At 31.9% G+C, this 20,263-nt stretch overlaps 1 protein-coding gene across 7 annotated transcripts in view; it reads left to right on the forward strand.

The window, feature by feature from the left end:
- The window catches only part of CEP128 (centrosomal protein 128), a 269,958-nt gene that overhangs the window by 111,951 nt on the left and 137,744 nt on the right, over positions 1-20,263 (forward strand). The gene's annotated exons all lie outside the window — the stretch shown is intronic.

The raw sequence follows: 20,263 nt of genomic DNA on the forward strand, positions 1-20,263 counted from the left end.
GTATATATATTTTTATATTAACATTCCCTCTATAATTTTATTGAAGTGTTATACTGAGGGATTTCACAATTGAAAATGAACAGTTAGATATACTGGGACTTAAGTACAGAAAGTAGTTAATTTTATGAAACTGGAAAAAAGAATTTTTGTTATTATCCTTAGAGTTTGTATTTTTCAGTTGTGTTGTCAAGGAATTATAGAAAATATCTTTTGGATTTTGTTTAGGATTTTAAAGATATGAAATATTTATGTTCCTTACATAATATATCCCAATTTATTTAATAACTAGCTTATCAGAAATATGCTTAGATCAGTGATAGACTTATAGCATTTTAAATTATCATCGTAGGTTGCTTTTAAAAAAAAAAAAAAAAACAAACTTTTGTATAACTAAGAAAAGTAATGTGTTGTAAAAATGTAGTTCTTTTTCCTGAAGTAGAAAGTTTACAAAAAATGTTAGTAACTAACTCAGTGAACAAATCCTTTTGCCTACTGTTCAGAATCAGGAACTGCTTTTCTCTCTTTCTGTGTGGATTGCATCACTTGATTTTCTACTTGTGGAATGAGCTAAAAAAATAATATTGAGCTGGCTGTTGTTTGATTTTTTTAAAATTTGCTAATCATAGTCACCTTTTGCCTATTCACTGACCCTGGATTTTTCCTTTGTCTTCTTGCTTAATTATCCTTTGATTTGTAGGGATTAGAAGTGTTGGAATCATGATGGGAGATTTTGGTTTAGGGTACTGGATATTGAGCTTTAATGCTTTTTTTTTATCATGTATATCAAATAGAGAGAGACACTGTGAATGTTTAATTCTAACACTGATGTAGGAAATTTTGCATTGCGCTTTTATAATCCTTTTCAAGAGTCTTCCTCTGGAGATGATGAAAAATGAACTTTTCTGTGTCATTTAGAAAGAACATCATTCACTTTTATTGTAAGATTTGATTAGTTTCTGCTCAACTCCTTTTAGTCAGAATTTATTGATTAGATTTACTTCATTGAGGGCTTTGATATATTCTGCATTGTTTGCAGACATTGTGAAATTGTTTTAGATAGCTTTGCGCTCAAGTTATTAAACTCTCACCTTTTAGTTTAAATAAGAAAACATTTTTTAAAAGTACCTGGGATTATTATTTCTATCTCTTTTTTTACAAGCTAATTTTAAAATAGTATAAACCACGTAACAGAAAGAGATCATGAAATAGCATATTGTCCACTGAAACATGAATTGAACTCCTTACATCTTCTACTTACTATTGTGTGTTCTATGGCTAAATAGGACAAATCTTATTGCCACTTCTAGTGACAATTTAGTTTGATATCTGATGACAGCTATCATATTTTTTCCTAAGTCTTCTCTTCCTTTGGCTAAATATTCTTTGTACTTTCAACCAATTAATCCCACCATATAAGCTAAGTGTTCTGTAGTTTATATATGATCAGTAACATTTATAAGGAACTTTAAGGTTTTTAAAATGCTTTATGTATATTATTTTGTTTGACTCTTACAACAACTCTGGGAGGTAGGTGCTTTCTTGTTATTCTCATTTTACAAAGTAATTGAGGCAGGCAGATGGTCAATATCTTCCCCAGCTATTAAAGAGCTGAGGCAGAATTTGAACTCAAGTCTTTCTGATGCCAGGTAGATCTAGAGCTCTATTCACTATGCCTTCCAGTTGTTTCTAATGTTTTTATCAATGTCCTTCCTGAAATGTGGTGCCTAGAACTGAAAACAGGAATTCAAAAATGATCATATTAAGATAGGGTGCAGGGAGACAGACTACTGCTTTTTTATTCTTGAAAGCTGCATAATTTTTAATGCATTCTGAGACCTTGCTACTTTTGATGTTGGTTTGTTTGTATTTTTCTGCCATAGCATCATGCCATATATATCTTAGTGTAGGGTCCAGCATGCGTAGGCACTAAAAAGTTCTAACTGATTTAATCTTTGTATTCCAAACAAAACAGCTTACTGCCTTGCTAATGAATGATAGTTCATATTTGAATAATTATTGAGGAATTAAGCAATAGAAAATGATTCATTTGAGAAACATTATATTTTCTAACTGTTGTACTTATATATTAGATAATGTGGGTGATTGGATGGGTTTTGTTATCCTCACATGTATTTCTAGAAAGATTGTAAATTTTTAAAAGTACCTTTATTATGTTAATAATTGTAATCGTTTTGGTTAGACTCAAATATATAATAAAATATGAGCAATCATTTCACACTAATCAAAACTGAAAGCAAAAGTAGAACTTAACTTTGAGTTTATATAACTTACCTTTGAAAATTTATCTAAGACTTTAAATCAGTAACTGTGCTGAATATACCAAGTACATTAATTCCCTTGTTCTAAACTCAAGTTGAACCTCATTAACCTTGATAGACTATTTGTATTCCAAAGAATTCCAGGCGTCCTTGATCAATGGTTCTGTTCTGATTTAATCTCTGCTGACTTCTTATATCCATTTAGTCAACCTTCCTGAAATAAACTGATGTTTGACTTTTAGGTTCATTGAAGAATCTTAAAGGAATATGGGCCATAATTTAAACTAAATGCTAAGTGATAATTAAATGACAATTGACATGATTATTCATCAATAGAAACTTTTTATTCACTTTCTTAAAGCTGGCCTTAAGTATTTGAAGAATAACAGAGAAAAAATAATACATAACAATAATTGATATGCAATGATAGTATTTGGTCAAGGTTTTGCTACTAGTTTTTACGTTAGTTTAGAAGCAAGTTTTATTTTTGTAGTATCTTTTATTTTGTAATCTGATGTATCAACTGCTTTATCTTATACCACATTTGAATTTATCTTGTGTTTGGCACAAAAGAATAATTTTCTTTGGATTTTATGGTTGTGATTCTATAAAAAGAATATATGTGTGTGTGTATATATAAACATGTTAATACCTATATAAATATTATCTTTCAAAAAGAAGTTCCCCTATTGTATTTTAAGTAAAGATTTACACTGTCAATACAGAAATTTAGCCTATCCTTACAAAAAACCAAACATTCTTAGTAACTTTATGGTCCAAGAAATCCGTGTCAAGGTATAATGGGTTTTGTATTATTATATATTAATAAAATCTTTTTAGTTTCTCTAATCTTCCATTATACTAAAATAAAACCTGATAGAAAAAAAAATTGAAAAGCATTATCTATTGTCAAGGGGTTTTTACATTCTTGAATTTAAGTGTATCTTAAGATCATTAGCTGATGAAGCAAAAATATATTTACCAATATCTCCCATAATCTAAATGAAAACTATAGAAGAAAAGCAGCCAACTTAAATTAATTATAATTACCAATTTTGCTTATCTTGTATCAGTGGAGAAATCTGAAAGATATAAATCACTGCTAGTTGGTTTTGCCCAACTATTTTTCTTTATTATATGGGATAATTAATTTTTGTGTGGAGATAGGCAGATAAAGGGTAGAAGATGAATAAGAGGAATGATTAATATAAAGTGATTAAAAATAAAAGGCAGGAATAAAATTTAAAAGTATTTAGAGATCCTGATTATTTTAGTTGCAAAGGCCTATTATGCTTGCTTTTTCTCCAGAAAACAATATAAACAAGTTAATTGCCACTTTATGTAGGTACATGTTTTTAAATCTACCAGTAACTTTATTTTTATTCTTTTGTGTTTTTTTTTAATAGGTTATACATGTACATTCATTTTTTTGTATGCATTTCTTTATGAATCATATTGGGAGAGAAAAATTAGGACAAAAAGTAGAAACCCTGAGGGAGGGAAAAAAACATGAAAAAAGAAAAAAAGTGAACATAGCATAAACTTTGTTATTTTTAGATAAAATTATTTTCATCTTTAAAATTTCAGTAGTAATGCATGCTAAAACAGATGTGATCCTGGCTGCTTTAATTTCTTTGATATTGGAGAAAATCTCTTATATTTTGCTGCTTGCCCCAGTTTCTTCATGTATAAGACTGATGACATGATTTCCATGAAAATGAAAACAGCCACAATTAAGAAATACTTCTATTTGTTGACCTCATCAATCTAATTCTTGGACCCAGAAATTGGAGAGAAATCTTCTTCCATATTTCACATATACTGAGATACCAGAAAGGGGAACTGGACTGAATATCTTTATTTTGTTTTAATTTGACCCTCAATTTTAATGAAGCTTTTGCTCTTTATTGACCAATAAAGAGAGACAATTTACTAAGCACTTGAAGGCAAATCATATCTTCAATTTTTCTTTTCCTTTTCCTTTTCCCACTGGATTCTAAATTCAGGGTTATTTCAGTTCCATGCTTTTTATTGATACACATAAAATTAACTTAAAATACTTATTTTTTTTATTTTCTGAGATCTGTTTGCTCTTTCGTAAAACAATGGAATATTTGTACTTCTTTAGTTAAACAGAAGGTAGTTAGATAGTTCTTAAATAAAATTTCTATAAAGATGACATTTACTTTATTATTGAAAGACTTTTTGGGAAGGAAAAAAAAAAACATGCCATAAAATAAGATAATGACTTTTCTGTATATATGTAACTGATAATTACTTATATCTTGGCCAGTAAAGATATCATTAAAAAAAGAGGAGTATTTTTTGGAATAAGCAGAATTTAGTTGTTCATGTATTATTCTGACAGACTTTATAGCTAATTTATCTTTAGAGTGACTTTAGTCTGATAGCTATCATCTTAAATGGAAAAGTAAATTGTTTTCTCTGTGTTTGTTTCTAGGCAGCTTTCCATTCCTGCATAAAAAGAAATGAGATAATTATATAATATAATTAATGGGTCAGTTCCCCAGCTAAGCAAATGGCCTGTAATTTTTTAAGTATAGGAAACTCCTTGTACCTGCCTTCTTCTGTAACTTATGACAAAGTTTGAGGGAGTTATATGAGTCACATAAAGTCATGTAGCCCAAGATAAAAACCTGAACCTTTTGACTCTCATCCCAACATTCCATCCTTTTTGCTCCAAATTTTTTTGATCATGTACTTTTATTAGTAAAAAATATTTTACCATGTATAACTACAGTTATTCACACATTACATAGTTTATTACTATATGAATATATCATTTATAACTAAATATGAAAAAATTAAAAAGTCTCAAGATGAAAAGAACATTAAAAATAATTTTTACTTTATTCATTGCACAAAAACCTTTTTTCTCTCACTAAAATATTATTAATATTTTTTTTAGTGCTTCATTATTTTTTTTTGAAAATTTCATTTTAACTCTTTGTTTAACTATGAAATTTGAAGATCTGGTTTTAAGTTCAGTGTATTTTGATACTTGATTTTAATGATTGTCAGAGCTAAAATTATAAGCTTTCAAAGCTACATAGAACCAATAAAAGAAGTTCATTAGTAGACACTAAATCACGATCTTGTTTAACCATGTATGGGGTGTGTGTGTGTGTGTGTGTGTGTGTATGTATGTAGAGTGGGTAACCTTTCTCCAAAATGTCCCTCTCTTTAGACCATACAGAACTCAGGTTTATCTTCATGGCCCCCTTGTTCTAAAGAGAGGGGCTGTCAATCTTTTCTTGCTTTCTCTGATCCTTTATACTTCTACTCCCATGTTTTGGAGATAATTTGCATAAACAAAGTTATACCTAGGGTTTTCCTAAAATAACAAGTTTTTTTCAAGAACAAGTATTCTGTGTATAAAATAGATATCAGCTGTAGGTGAACTGTTTATATCTTCCAAAAAAATTTCTTAAAACATAAGACTTATAAGGGCACATTAATAAATGCTTAAAATGTAAAGCAGTCATTCATTTTTTTTTCTTATACTATCCCTGAATAGTTAAGTCATTTTTGTAGGACTGCTATAAAGACCTTTCAGTTTTCCCTCAGTCTATCATTACCTCTGAAGGACTAATAGAATTTGAATGTATTGTCCATTCAACGCTAGGCTTGGGTTTTCTTAGTGCTTTCAGTTTCAGTATTCTTCTTTCAATGCCCATCTCTATCTCTGAGCATTGCAATAGTAAGTATCAGGAAGCCAGAATTTCCCTGAGAGCCATCGCCAGTGTAGAAACTAAGGGACTTGAACTCAGGTTCAGCAACAGAGCTGGAAACATCTCCCAGGATTGATGTTTAATAATCTGGATTAAGGGAAAGAAATAATTGAACCAGAGATAGCTAGAAACTTGAGCTTCAGTATCAAGCTCACCCAGATAACTACACATTCTAATTGCCATGTGTTGGCATAGTCCCAAACAACTGCCTCATAAAAGAGAAAGAGAAGCAAAACTTTAATATGAATCCACCACCACCACCATCACCAACAACAAGGACAAGCATTTATATAATGCTTTAAGGTTTCAAATATTATCTCATTTGATCCTTACAACAACTTTAGAAAGTTGGTATTATTGTTACTCCCAATTTATAGTTGAAGAAATTGAAGCACACAGAGGGTAAGTGATTTGCCTAGTGTCACACAGCTATTAATTGTCTGAGGCAATATTTGAAGTAAGGTCTTCCTGACTTCATGTGTAGCATTGCCTCTGTCCTGCCACATACTCAAATCTTACAGTCTACTGAGGAGGGCAACTCACCTTGTCTTAGTTGCCAATACTTTTTTGTTACAATTTCCAGTCAAGGAAACAATTGAGAAATAATTAGGAACTGCTGATCGTAGAAGTTCTTTAGCAAGAGGTCAACTCATATTTTGCACTAGAAGGGGCCAGAGTCCATGCCCAGCTTCATGGGAAATGTTCCATTCCAACCTTTACTGTATTCCTTTTTTCAGTTGTATCTCTCAATTGTTCAAAGATCTGTGTTTAAATTTTGCTAGTAAGTTTCCATCTTTTTTGATGGCACAATCAATTGTTCCTGTACGTTAATAATAATAAGGTATTGCATTTTCAAAATTTTATCAAATGGATTTAAATCCCATTAAAACTTTTATTTAAAAGACCTCTTTTTTTTTTAATTTAGAAGATTCCATTGTGAAACTGTTTAGATATATACATATGAGAATTTGGTAGGTGAGCCACTTAATTCATTTTTGTTAACAAAAGCTTTTATATTTAATCATATAGAAGTTGTGATAGCTTTACACTATCTGTTAGTATAGCCATTATGTAAGGCTAGGTTACTTTTTACTAATACTAGACATACATTTAGATGTTCAATAGTATTCTTAAATAATTAATTAGAAGAATATTCATTACTCATGGTTAGGTTGGACCAATATAGCCAGAAGATTCTACTAATTGCAATTTTTTTTGTTTCTTTTTTTCTAAGGCAATTGGGGTTAAGTGACTTGCCCAGGGTCACACAGCTAGGCAGTGTTAAGTGTCTGAGGTCAAATTTGAACTCAGGCCCTCCTGACTTAAGGGCTGGTGATCTATCCACTGCACCACCTAGCTGCCCTAAGTTTGAAGTTTTTTTTTCAATCAATTACAAAATAGGAAAAAGAGTACATTCTGAGGATCATATGATCTCAACAAGAAGTCTGAAAAGTAAGTAGGAATGAAGTAGGAAAATAAATAGGAATGAAAAGAGTACCACTTCTAGACTTTACACTATATTTTAAAGTAGTAAAAATTATCAAGATTATTTGGTGATATTAAATAAATAAAGAAAAATGAAACAGTGGGACAGTTGAATTCAATAACTTGGTGTTTGATAAACCTGAAAATATAAACTACTTTGGGGGTGGAGGAAAAGACTTCCTCCTTGACAAGTGATGAGAAAATTGAAAAATAATCTGGCTTAAATTGATTTTACAGTAGCAAATTACATTGTATACAACAAAAATCTCAAGTTTTGAAATGTAGCATTAATATAAAAGACTAAATTCTTGGGGGGAAAATAGTAGAGCATGCAGTGACATGCCTTTTACTATTATAGCAAGGGGGAGTAATTTTAACCAAATAAAGGATAGAAGATATCATGAAAGATAAACAGCAATGCAGCTGGATTAAGAGGAATTTCTCAATTAGTGAATTTATTTAAACCAAATACCACTGAGAAAGATTTAGCTATAATATACATAATGCATATATATGTATATATATTAAATATATATATATATATATATATTTATCATAGTAAAACTTGACCTTTCTATACCTGTGCTTTTTCAAATTTTTGAATATATATTTGTTTAAAACTTATTTTCTGTATTTTGGTGTAATGTTGAAGTTTCTGGTTATTTTTATTTTTAATATATTTAGTTTTGCTAGACAATTATCTAATATTGAGCTTAATATTTCGTTGCTTGTATAAGTTCAATGTGATCACAGGGAATGAATGATGGAGGGGGAGGGGAAGAGTGGGATATGATAAATATTGGTTTATACCTCACTTTCCTTACTTTATCTCTCTCTTTATTGTATCTTACTTTATTTTATTAGGAACATATTTGTCTCAAAAGAAGTTTAGTAGTTTTCCCTTAAGATATTGAAAATAATTTTATGTCATAGGTGTTAATCATGAATCTCTAATTATCTGATAACTTTTTCCCCTTCTGCTTACAAATCTACCCAGAGCTTTTCTGTCTTTAAAATATCTCACTTGAACCTGCCATTATCTTAAGTGATCATCTTACATTTCTCTTCCCTTCTACAACTAAATTCATTTAAAAATTTGTTTAAACTCATTTCCTCCATGTCTTCTTCTCTTATTACTCAATGCTTTGCAATGTAATTTTTGCCCTTATCATTCTACAAAGAATTTCCAGTGACCTCTTCAGTGCCAAATTCAATGCAAGTTTCTTTCCCCATGTTTTTGTTCCTCACCCTGGAATAGTTATCCTTAAGGGTAGGGTACCTTCTCAGTGTATGAAATTGTTTACCTCCTACTCCTCTTCTATACTCTCTCCTCTGTGTTTTTATTGTCTCTTTTCCTCCCACCTGTTTCTCTTTCTTATCAGTATCCTTTGCTGCATATTCTTGTAATGTGAGCTCCCAAAGATCTATTCTAAACCTTCTTTTCTTCTCTTTCTACAACTTCTCTTAGTGATTTTATCAATTTCTGTGGGTTTAATGATCATCTGTGTGCAGACTAATATCACTGATATAGTTCTAATCTCTCTCCTGAGCTCCAAACTTATAATACCATTATTTACTGGTATTTTGAATTCTGTTTCTTTGTCACCTCAATATTGTCACGTCTAAAATAGAACTCATTATTTTTGCCCCCAAATCCATCCTTGTAAATTCTGGGCTAGTTCCCTGGAGACTTCAGGATCAGCCAGAGTCAGGATAAGCAAAAGTCCTGGTCTTTAGGGGGAGAAGTGAAGAAGGACAAAACTACCACAAGCTCTCCACCAACCTCCCTTCTCCTGGTCCTCCTGCAAAGTGAGTCTGGCTTGTCTCACTCCACCTCCTAATCCCTCCTATGATTATCTGTATACACCAAAAGATCGAGACAACATGGAATAGTGAGAAGGAACATTTTTCCAAAAATATGCTAATGGAGTTATTGCCCAATAGGTAATTAGCCTTAAGTGCTGGGTTGTCTGATTCAAGCAGACCTTTTAAGATTTTCAGCCCTTTACAATCCTTCTGAATTTTTCTATTTTTGTCTGGCATATCATCATCAGTTTGAAATTACAGTCATCTTTGCCCCGAACTGCTTTCTCCAAAGTTACAAATTATTTCCTAATCGCCAAATCTCATGCCATTTTCTCAATCTTCATCATTCTTGACTTTTGCTGATTTTGACTTTGTTGATTGTCCTGTAAATTAGTCACTTAGTCATCAGCACTCATTAAGCTAAAATATTGTGGATACAAAAAAAGACAAAAAAATTTTCAAATAATCACCCAGTCCTTGCTCTCAAGCAGTGTACATTTGAATTGGAGAAGCAATATAACTGTGTGACCCTAGGCAAGTCATTTAACCCCAATTACCTCAGCAAAAAAAAAAAAAAAAAAATGTGATTCCCCTGTAGGAGTGGCAGCTAGTATATTGATTTGTAATTGGGCTGCCTTCCCCCAAACAACTCTCAAAGTGTTACTTTGTATCTATTGTATATGTATAAAATAAATAGAAAGTATATGAAGATGAAAAAGCACATTGAACCTCCATCTAAAATTTCTCTACAAAGATCTGAAAAACACATCAAAATGAATCTTGATCAGAAAATCCAAGAAAAAAGTCATATCCATTTTTCTGATTCAAATTGGGATAGGGTAACATGAATGAGTGTCCTAGGACTGGGTACAGGGTCTAGACAGGAGCTCACTGTGCCTTTCATTCCAGGACAGGGAGAGGTGGTGTATTAGAGAAAGAATTCCCAGATCCATCAGAGAACTGCTTAAATTTGTATAGGATGTAGGAACAAGGGCCATTTGACAATTGTTGTTTGCTATCTAGTTTTGAAGTCATAAAATAGACTAGAAAATTGACAGGAAAGAAACAACTCTCTGAGCATAAAAAAGTAAGAATGATGAGAGAATGGTTTTAAAAATCTTCAAGCAAAGCTTCAAAGAAAAACCCCTCTTGGTCAGAATACCTAGGAAAAATGAAATAAAATAAAAAAAATTAATTAAAAAAAATGGTAGCCTTAGCAGAAAAAGAAAAGAAATGAGAACTATGGAAGAAATTGTTGGAAAGAAAATTAATAGTTTGGTATAGAACTTTATCCAAGCAATAGATTCTCTGAAAACTAGAAATAATTTGGAAGCAGGAAGTGAAAAGGATAAAGAAGGGAGTAATAAAATGAGAAGGTAGATTAAGAAATTAGATCTAATCAAATGAAACTCTACGCTGGGCAAAAATATTTCTAGCAGCTCTTTTTTTCCCCCACAGTGGCAAAAGATTTGAAAACTGAAGGGATATCCATCAATTAGGAAGTGACCAAAAAATTATTGCCTTTTGGATATTTCAAATTAAATGTCCTATAGGTTTCTCAGACTCAACATTTCTGAAACAGAACTCATTTTTTCATTGATATATTCTCTTCTCCCCATCATTACTATTATTGTCAAGGACATCATTATCTCATGGAAGCTTACAGTCTTGGTATTATTCTTGAATTCTCATATCTACTCTGCATATCCAATCTGTGTCTATTCATTGTCCCCACTTTCACTCCCCTTCTGGGGAGTTTAATAGCTTAATATTTGTTAGTTTAATTTTTGTTTAGTTTAATATTTGTACTTCTTGATTTGTCTTCCAAATCAATTTATTATCATGCATATTCTTTATTTGCTTTTTTAATTTTGTTGATTCCTAGATTTGGTCTTATATTTAATTATCATTCTTTCCTCAGTGTTATTGATTTTGTTATTGCTTTTTTTCCATAGATATTTGTGGCGTTGGGAGATAATTTTATAATTGTTCTATCTGCTTCATTTTTTCTTGTGTTGTTACCTGCTTCAGAGTTTCTTTAATATAGTAATCATCCAGTTTATTTTTTGGTTTTCTGTTCCATGTATGATGCTTCAATTTGACTTTCTAGAGGAGTTTTTATTATCTTTTTCTTTTTTATTGAATTTGAATTTTTGTTTTGAATATCAAAAAAGAGCATTTCTATACACAAATGAGAACACAAAGAGGGTTCTATATGAAATTAGATCTCTATTTCATACTCTTTACTTCTTTAAAAGCATATAATAAAATATTACCTTCTTTTTATTTATTTATTTTACTTATTGAATATTTTTCTTGTAAAAACAATTTTTAATTTAATTTGTTTTTAAGACTTTTGAGTTCCATATTCTTTCCTTATCCCCACCTCCAGCCCTCATTAAAAAACCACATATGAAATTATATAAAACATTTTCAGAAAAGTCATGTTGTAAAAGAAAACAGATATCTCAATCTAAAAAAATCCTCAAGAAAAATAAAGTTTAAAAAAAAGATAGAATATGCTTCAGTCTGTATTCAGACACAATTAGTTCATTCTCTGAGTATGGATAGGATTTTTCTTTTTTTCAAAAATTATTATATCCTTTTTATTTACAAAACATATGCATGGGTAATTTTTTCAACATTGACCCTTGCAAAATCTTCTGTTCCAAATTTTCCCTTTTGTCCCCCCACCTCCTCTCCTAGATGGCAGGTAGTAAAATACATGTTAAATGTTAAATTATATGTTAAATCCAATATATGTATACATATTTATACAGTTGTCTTGCTGCACAAGAAAAATAGGATCTAGAAAGGAAAAAAAAAATCCTGAGAAGGAAAACAAAAATGCAAGCCAACAATAACAAAGAGTAAAAATGCTCTATTGTGGTACACACTCAGTTCCCATAGTTCTCTCTCTGGGTGTAGATGGCTCTCTTCATTACTGTACAACTGGAACTGATTTGAACCATCTCATTGTTGAAGAGAGCCACGTCCATCAGAATTGATCATCATATAGTTTTGTTGCTGTGTCTAATGATTTCCTGGTTCTGCTCATTTTACTCAGCATCAATTCATGTAAGTCTCAACTGGCCTCTTTGAAATCATACTGCTGGTCATTTCTTACAGCACAATAATATTCCATAACATTCATATACCACAATTTATTCAACCATTCTCCAATTGATGAGCATCCATTCAGTTATAGATAGGATTTTTCATCATAAGTCCTTCAGACTAGTCGTGGATCATTGTCCAACTGAAAATGGCAAGCCATTTATAGCTGATCATCCCAGAATATTGTTATTATTTTAAGTACAGTACATTTCACTTCACTTGAGTTCAAGAAGTACTTTCCAGGGTTTTTTCTGAGTACATTATGCTAATCATTTCCCATAGAACATTCTATCATAATCACCATCCATCATTTCTTCAGCTATTCCCCAATTAATGGGTGTTCCCTCAATTTCCAATTTGTCCCGAGAAGAGAATTGCTATAAATACTTTTGTACATATAGGTCCTTTTTCCTTTTTTAAAAAAATCTCTTTTGGGATTCCTGCCTAGTATTGATATTGTTAGATTAAAAGGATATGCATTAATTTATAGTGCGAGTATAGCTTGTACCTTTTGATCATTTATCAATTACTTAAACCTTTATTTACTTAAATCTTTTCTGATATAGAAGTTCCTTATTGAATTTAAAATTTTCTTTGATTTATTGCTAATAATTACTAATTTTAAATTATTAATTTAAACTGGAAAGATTGTAAATGTTACAGGTTTTAGTGATGTTTCTAGATTTTGTTCCATTTGGAAGGACTCTCAAGGATGGAGTTGGTAGGGGAAGGAAAACATTGAGTCCTCTGAGTTTTTATGGGGAACTCAAAAGGGGAGATAAGTTTCCTGATGGAGAGAGGACTGGGAGTATCTGATTCTGGGAAAGGGGTATTAGCCCCTTAAATTCTTTGGACTGTAGAATTGGGCTGCAAATTTTCTCTCAGTCCATTGTTAGCCTTTTCCAAAGTGGGGCTAGAATGCATTTTTTAAAAAAAATTTTGATTAAGTAGGATGTGGTAGGCTGGGCCATATATAGGGAGTTCAAAGAGCTTTCAAGCCCTTTGGATTAATAGGGGATTAGGGAAGTGCAGAAATTTATATCTAAGATCCCTTGTTAACTTTGGCTGGAAAGAAGTTTTGGGAATTCCCTGGCCTTGGTTAGTCAGATAGGTGAAAGCAGAATTTCTCATCCCACACAGCCTAGATGGTTCTGGAAGAAATAAGGAATACCAATTAAGGTCTGTCCCAAAGTGGTGGGGTGAGGTTGGTATCCTGATTCTGGTTTTGATTCTTCCCACACCCCCAATAATATTTTATTTTTATTAGATTGTTTTCAACATTCATTTTTGTAATATTTTGGAGTTTCAAATTTTTTCCTTTCCTTACCTTACCTCCCTCTCCCCCCAGACAACAATCAATCTAGATATATGTAAAATAATTTTGAACATATTTCTATACTAGTCATGTTGTGAAAGAAAAATCAGAACAAAAGGGGAAAAATTATGAGAGAGAAAAAACAAATCCCCCCCCCCCAAAAAAGGTGAAAATTGTATGTTTCTATTTGCATTTTTAGTCTCATAGTTTTCCCTCTGGATACCAATGGCATTTTCCATCCCAAGTCTATTGGAATTGTCTTGGATCACCACATTGCTAAGAATAGCTGAGTCTTTAGTTGTTGATCATCACATAACCTTGCTATTACTGCGTACTGTGTTCTCCTGGTTCTGCTTACTTCACTCAGCCGATATCAGTTCATGTAAATCTTTTTTAGGCTTTTTTAAAAATCAGCCTGCTCATCTTCTTTTGTAGAACGGTAATATTCTGTTACATTCATATCCTGGTCTTGATTCTTGATGAGACTACTTAAATTATATTCTTAATTTTTTTCTCTCAATTATTTTTCATGAAATGGCACATTAATTTTTTTCTTCTTTTTAAAAATTTTGAACTAAGTTCAAACATTAAATACTAAGAATAAATGCCAAAATCCCTACACATTTCCATAAACAGTGACAAAAAAGGGCTGTTGTGAGGTTGTACATGAAACTGACAATCTTTATTATGATGAGTTTTTAAGTATAAAATAAATTTAATATGTAAATTTCAGTTTTCTTGCTTGTTTTGGGCTCCTTCTGGCTTTCTTTCTTTCTTTCTTTCTTTCTTTCTTTCTTTCTTTCTTTCTTTCTTTCTTTCTTTTTTTTTTTGAGGGAACTGCTAACAGATTTTACTAACAGGTAATGAAGTCTGTTTTAGTCATATTAACATGTCTAATAGTTAATTGGTGATACAGGCATGAATCTCAGGAGAGAGTAGAGGTAAATGAATTGATTTGGAGATCATGTTCAATTAAGATGCTTGAACTTATGGAAACGAATGAGATTATGGAGTTAGAAATTTGAGTGAGATGAGGTGACCCACTAGGAAAGCACGTTGGTCAATAGCAAAATGAAAGTTAAGACCTTTTATTTTGATTAAGATAGGTGAGGAACAAGTTGGTTGGCATTGCCGGGCTGTAGAGTGCAGGAGGTGGTTTAATATAGAATGAGCCTGGAAAAAGTGGAGTTGGGTTATGAAGAGATTTAAATGCCAGAAGAATTTATGCTTAATTCTTAGAAGTAATAGAGAGCTGCTGGTGTTTTTTGTTTGTTTGTTTTTTTGAGCTGGTGAACGATGTAATGAGATCTGCTTTTAAGGAAAATCATTTTACAGCTATGTAAAAAAAAGCAATTTTTATGAAGACTTTGAGTTCAATGAAATAAGAATATTGATCACTTTTTCTAACCCTGTTTTCTTTGTACATTTGATCACTAAAAATTCCTTCTAAATTAATATTTTTATAGTTTCAGAGCATCTGAAATAGAGAATGAAAAAAGGGAAAATATATACATAAGACTTAGGTCCAAATGGCAATTATTAAGGTATAGTCTTTACAATCAGCTAAAGAAGAGTGATGCTACATTTCAAATCTGTGAATGGATTGTAGTAGAGGTTTGAGAGCCTCTGGAGTGACTTTCAAGGTTTTCATTTTTGTATAGGAAAGCTCCATTTCTGAAATATGTTAGAGTTCCTCCTATTTGGAGTTTACAGAATCAGGGTTAGTGGGGAACAATGTACCTCACCTGCAGATGTTGGATTTAGAATCTTGAGTGAAGTAATTAATTGAGGGCAATGAGACTGGAATATGAGAGTATTTTCCAGTTTATTCAAAGTTGTCTAATGCAGTGAATTTAGAGGATTTTATTTATCATCTAGGCACTTTAGTATTATTTAGGTAGATACTTAAGCAGTTATAATTGGGAAGTAAGGGAGAACATCTTGGCAATTAAAATTACATAGATAAGAATAAGAGTAGTTAGGTAATATAAACATGAGTTTTTTCAAGAAATTCTGTTCCATGCCAGGAAGATGATTTTTGGTTGTTCTCTTGAGTATGAAAGGCTTTGGATGAAGGTACTTAGAACTTTCCCTTTAGGATGCTACATTTGAATGTTAAATCATATTTTGTATGGGAGAAAGAAAGAAATTTCCAAAACAAAAAATTAGAACCTTTTGTGGGAAAAAAAGACCCTAATTATGAATATTATTATGTATAATATTGCATATGAATCAGATATCTTCTAGCAAACTTAATCTTTTCATTTGCATTCCCCAGAGTAAAAATGCTGCTTCTGGTTACAACATTTTAAGAAGCAAACATGTCTTTTTTTTTTTTTTTTTTTTGGCAAACATATCTTTATACCATCAGTCATAAATACCACAAAACGGGCACTATGAAATGAATTTGGGTAATTTTGACTTAGTATGCACTGCAACATAATGCAGAGGAGATTGGAGTGGGGAAAGATTTAGAGCAGGGAGAATTTTTTTTTCTTTTATTAAAGTTTTTTATTTTTCAAAACATGTGTGGACAATTACTGCAAAATTTTGTGTTCCAATTTTTCTTCCCTTTCTCCTATCCCCTCCCCCTAGATGGCAAGTAGTCCAATATATGTTAAACATGGTAGAAATATATGTTAAATCCAATATATGCATACTTATTTATATAGTTATCATGCTGCAAAAGGAAAATCGAATCAAACAAGAAAAAAAAATGAGAAGCAAAATAAAATGCAAGCAAACAACAACAAAAAAGTGTGAAAATGCTATGTTGTGAACCACACTCAGTTCCCACAGTCCTCTCTCTAGGTATAGATGGCTGTCTTCGTCACTAAATAATTGGAAGTGGTTTGAATCATCTCATTGTTAAAAAGAGCCATGTTCATCAGAATTGAATGTCCTAAAATATTGATGTTCTCCTAGTTCTGCTCACTTCACTTCTATCAGTTCATATAAGTCTCTTCAGGCCTCTCTGAAATTGTCTTGGTGGTCATTTCTTACAGAACAATACAGAACAATTATATTCCATACCATTCATGTACCATAATGTACCAATGTACTGTAATTTATTTAGCCATTCTCCAATTGATGGATCCAATTTCCAGTTTCTAGCCACTACAAAAAGGGCTGCCACAAACATTTTTTGCACATATGGATCCCTTTCCCTCCTTTAAGATCTCTTTGAGATTGAAGTCTAGTAGAAACACTGCTGGGTCAAAGGGTATGCACAGTTTGATAACTCTTTGGACATAGTTCCAAAGGAGCAGGGAGAATTTAACCGTGTTGCAAGTTTGTACTAAATTCATTTCTAAAAAGAAGTATAATTTCTCTTTTCTTCTTGGTGTCTTAGTTTGATCTTTATAATCATAATACTCAGTTTTGTTTTGTTGTTTATGTTCTTTCCATTTATACCATTTTAGTTATTCTATTCATTCTTTTAGTTTAACTTCACTTTGCACCAATTCATAATTTGGTTTCTCCTGAATCATTTCGTTGCTGATATGTATCATCTCAGCACAATAATTTTCCATTATATCCCTATATTAAACTTTATTACTCTCTTCATCAGTCAATGGGCATCTACTTTTTTATGGTCTATATTACCACAAAAATACTATCATAAATATTATGGTTTTTGTAGGACTTGTCTTTTTCTAACTTTTGAATTCTTGGGATATATATCTAGCAGGATTCTGGGTCAAAGTATATGTCTAGTTTAGTCACTGTCTAGACATCAACCTTAACTGGTACATCTCAAAGAATCCTTCCATTTGTTTGTTGGTCTCTATTTCCTCTAATTGTATGATCCTGATCTCTTTTCTCCAAGTTATGTCCCACATAGTCAGGTGAAACAACAGGATCTATGGTATTTTGCTGAGATGTCATTTCCATTCACTTTATTAAAATACTATTGTTTTAACCTAGCTGTACTCCTAGTTTAGCCTAATAATCACAAAACAATTCTCTACTAACTCTTTCCCCACTTCATGGTTTTTGAGTTGCATTATCATTAAGGGATAGCCCTCTCCTATTTGGAGAAATACCAGGCAAACTTTAAAGTATTTGCCCATGGTAATCTTCTGGTTTTCTTTCTTTTTTTTTTTTTTTTTTTAAATTTAATAGCCTTTTATTTACAGGTTATATGCATTGGTAACTTTACAGCATTAACAATTGCCAAACCTCTTGTTCCAATTTTTCACCTCTTAGCCCCCACCCCCTCCCCTAGATGGCAGGATGACCAGTAGATGTTAAATACATTAAAATATAAATTAGATACACAATAAGTATACATGACCAAAACGTTATTTTGCTGTACAAAAAGAATCAGACTCTGAAATCTTGTACAATTAGCTTGTGAAGGAAATCAAAAATGCAGGTGGGCATAAATATAGGGATTGGGAATTCAATGTAATGGTTTTTAGTCATCTCCCAGAGTTCTTTCTCTGGGCGTGAGCTGGTTCAGTTCATTACTGCTCCATTGGAAATGATTTGGTTGATCTTGTTTGCTGAGGATGGCCTGGTCCATCAGAACTGAGTCATCATATAGTATTGTTGTTGAAGTATATAATGATCTCCTGGTCCTGCTCATTTCACTCAGCATCAGTTAATTGTAAGTCTCTCAGGCCTTTCTGAAATCATCCTGTTGGTCATTTCTTACAGAACAGTAATATTCCATAATATTCATATACCACAATTTATTCAGCCATTCTCAACGATGGACATCCATTGAGTTTCCAGTTTCTAGCCACTACAAAGGGCTGCCACAAACATTCGTGCACACTACGGTCCCTTTCCTTCTTTATGATCTCTTTGGGATATAAGCCCAGTATAACACTGCTGGATCAAAGGGTATGCACTGTTTGATAACGTTTTGAGCATAGTTCCAAACTACTCTCCAAAATGGTTGGATTCATTCACAACTCCACCAACAATGCATCAATGTCTCAGTTTTCCCACATCCCCTCTAACAATCAACATTATTTTTTCCTGTCATCTTAGCCAATCTGACAGGTGTGTAGTGGTATCTTAGAGTTGTCTTAATTTGCATTTCTCTGATTAATAATGACTTGGAGCATCTTTTCATATGACTAGAAATAGTTTCAATTTCTTCATCTGAGAATTGTCTGTTCATATCCTTTGACCATTTTTCAATTGGAGAATGGCTTGATTTTTTATAAATTAGAGTTAAGTCTTTATATATTTTGGAAATGAGGCCTTTATCAGAACCTTTGACTGTAAAAATATTTTCCCAGTTTATTGCTTCCCTTCTAATCTTGTCTGCATTAGTTTTGTTTGTACAAAAAACTTTCAGTTTGAGTATAATCGAAATTTTCTATTTTGTGATCAGTAATGATCTCTAGTTCGGACTTTGGTCATAAAGTCCTTCCCTTCCACAGGTCTGAGAGGTAAACTATCCTGTGTTCCTCTAATTTATTAATAATTTCATTCTTTATGCCTAGGTCATGAACCCATTTTGACCTTATCTTGGTGTATGGTGTTAAGTGTGGATCAATGCCTAATTTCTGCCATATTAGTTTCCAATTTTCCCAGCAATTTTTATCAAACAGTAAGTTGTTATCCCAAAAGCTGGGGTCTTTGGGTTTGTCAAAGACTAGGTTGCTATATTTGTTGACTGTTTTATCCCTTGACCCTAACCTATTACACTGATCAACTAATCTATTCCTTAGCCAATACCAAATGGTTTTGGTAACTGCTGCTCTTTAATATAATTTTAGATCTGGTACAGCTAAGCCACCTTCATTTGATTTTTTTTTTTTTCATTAATTCCCATGAAATTCTTGACCTTTTGTTTTTCCATATGAATTTTGTTGTTATTTTTTCTAGGTCATTAAAATAGTTTTTTGGGGGTCTGATTGGTATAGCGCTAAATAAATAGATTAGTTTAGGTAATATTGTCATTTTTATTATATTTGCTCGCCCTATCCAAGAGCATTTAATATTTTTCCAATGTGAAAAGTGGTCTGTAATTTTGCTCATAAAGTTTCTGATTTTCCCTTGGCAGATAGATTCCTAAATATTTTATATTATCAGTAGTTACTTTAAATGGAATTTCTCTTTGTAACTCTGACTGTTGGATTTTGTTAGTGATATATAAGAATGCTGATGACTTATGTGAGTTTATTTTATAACCAGCAAAATTTGCTAAAGTTGTGGATTATTTCTAATAACTTTTTAGTAGGATCTCTGGGGTTCTCTAAATATACCATCATGTCGTCGGCAAAGAGTGATAATTTGGTTTCCTCATTGCCTATTCTTATTCCTTTAATCTCTTTCTCAGTTCTTATTGTCAAAGCTAGCGTTTCTAATACAATATTAAATAGTAACAGTGATAGTGGGCAACCTTCTTTCACTCCAGATCTTATTGGGAATGGTTGCAGTTTGTCTCCATTACATATGATGCTTACTGATGGTTTTAAATAGATGCTGCTGATTATTTTAAGGAAAAGTCCATTTATTCCTATACTCTCAAGTGTTTTTAATAGGAA

This window comes from Sarcophilus harrisii, chromosome 2 (genome assembly GCF_902635505.1).
Source record: "Sarcophilus harrisii chromosome 2, mSarHar1.11, whole genome shotgun sequence".
Classification (NCBI taxonomy): domain Eukaryota; kingdom Metazoa; phylum Chordata; class Mammalia; order Dasyuromorphia; family Dasyuridae; genus Sarcophilus; species Sarcophilus harrisii.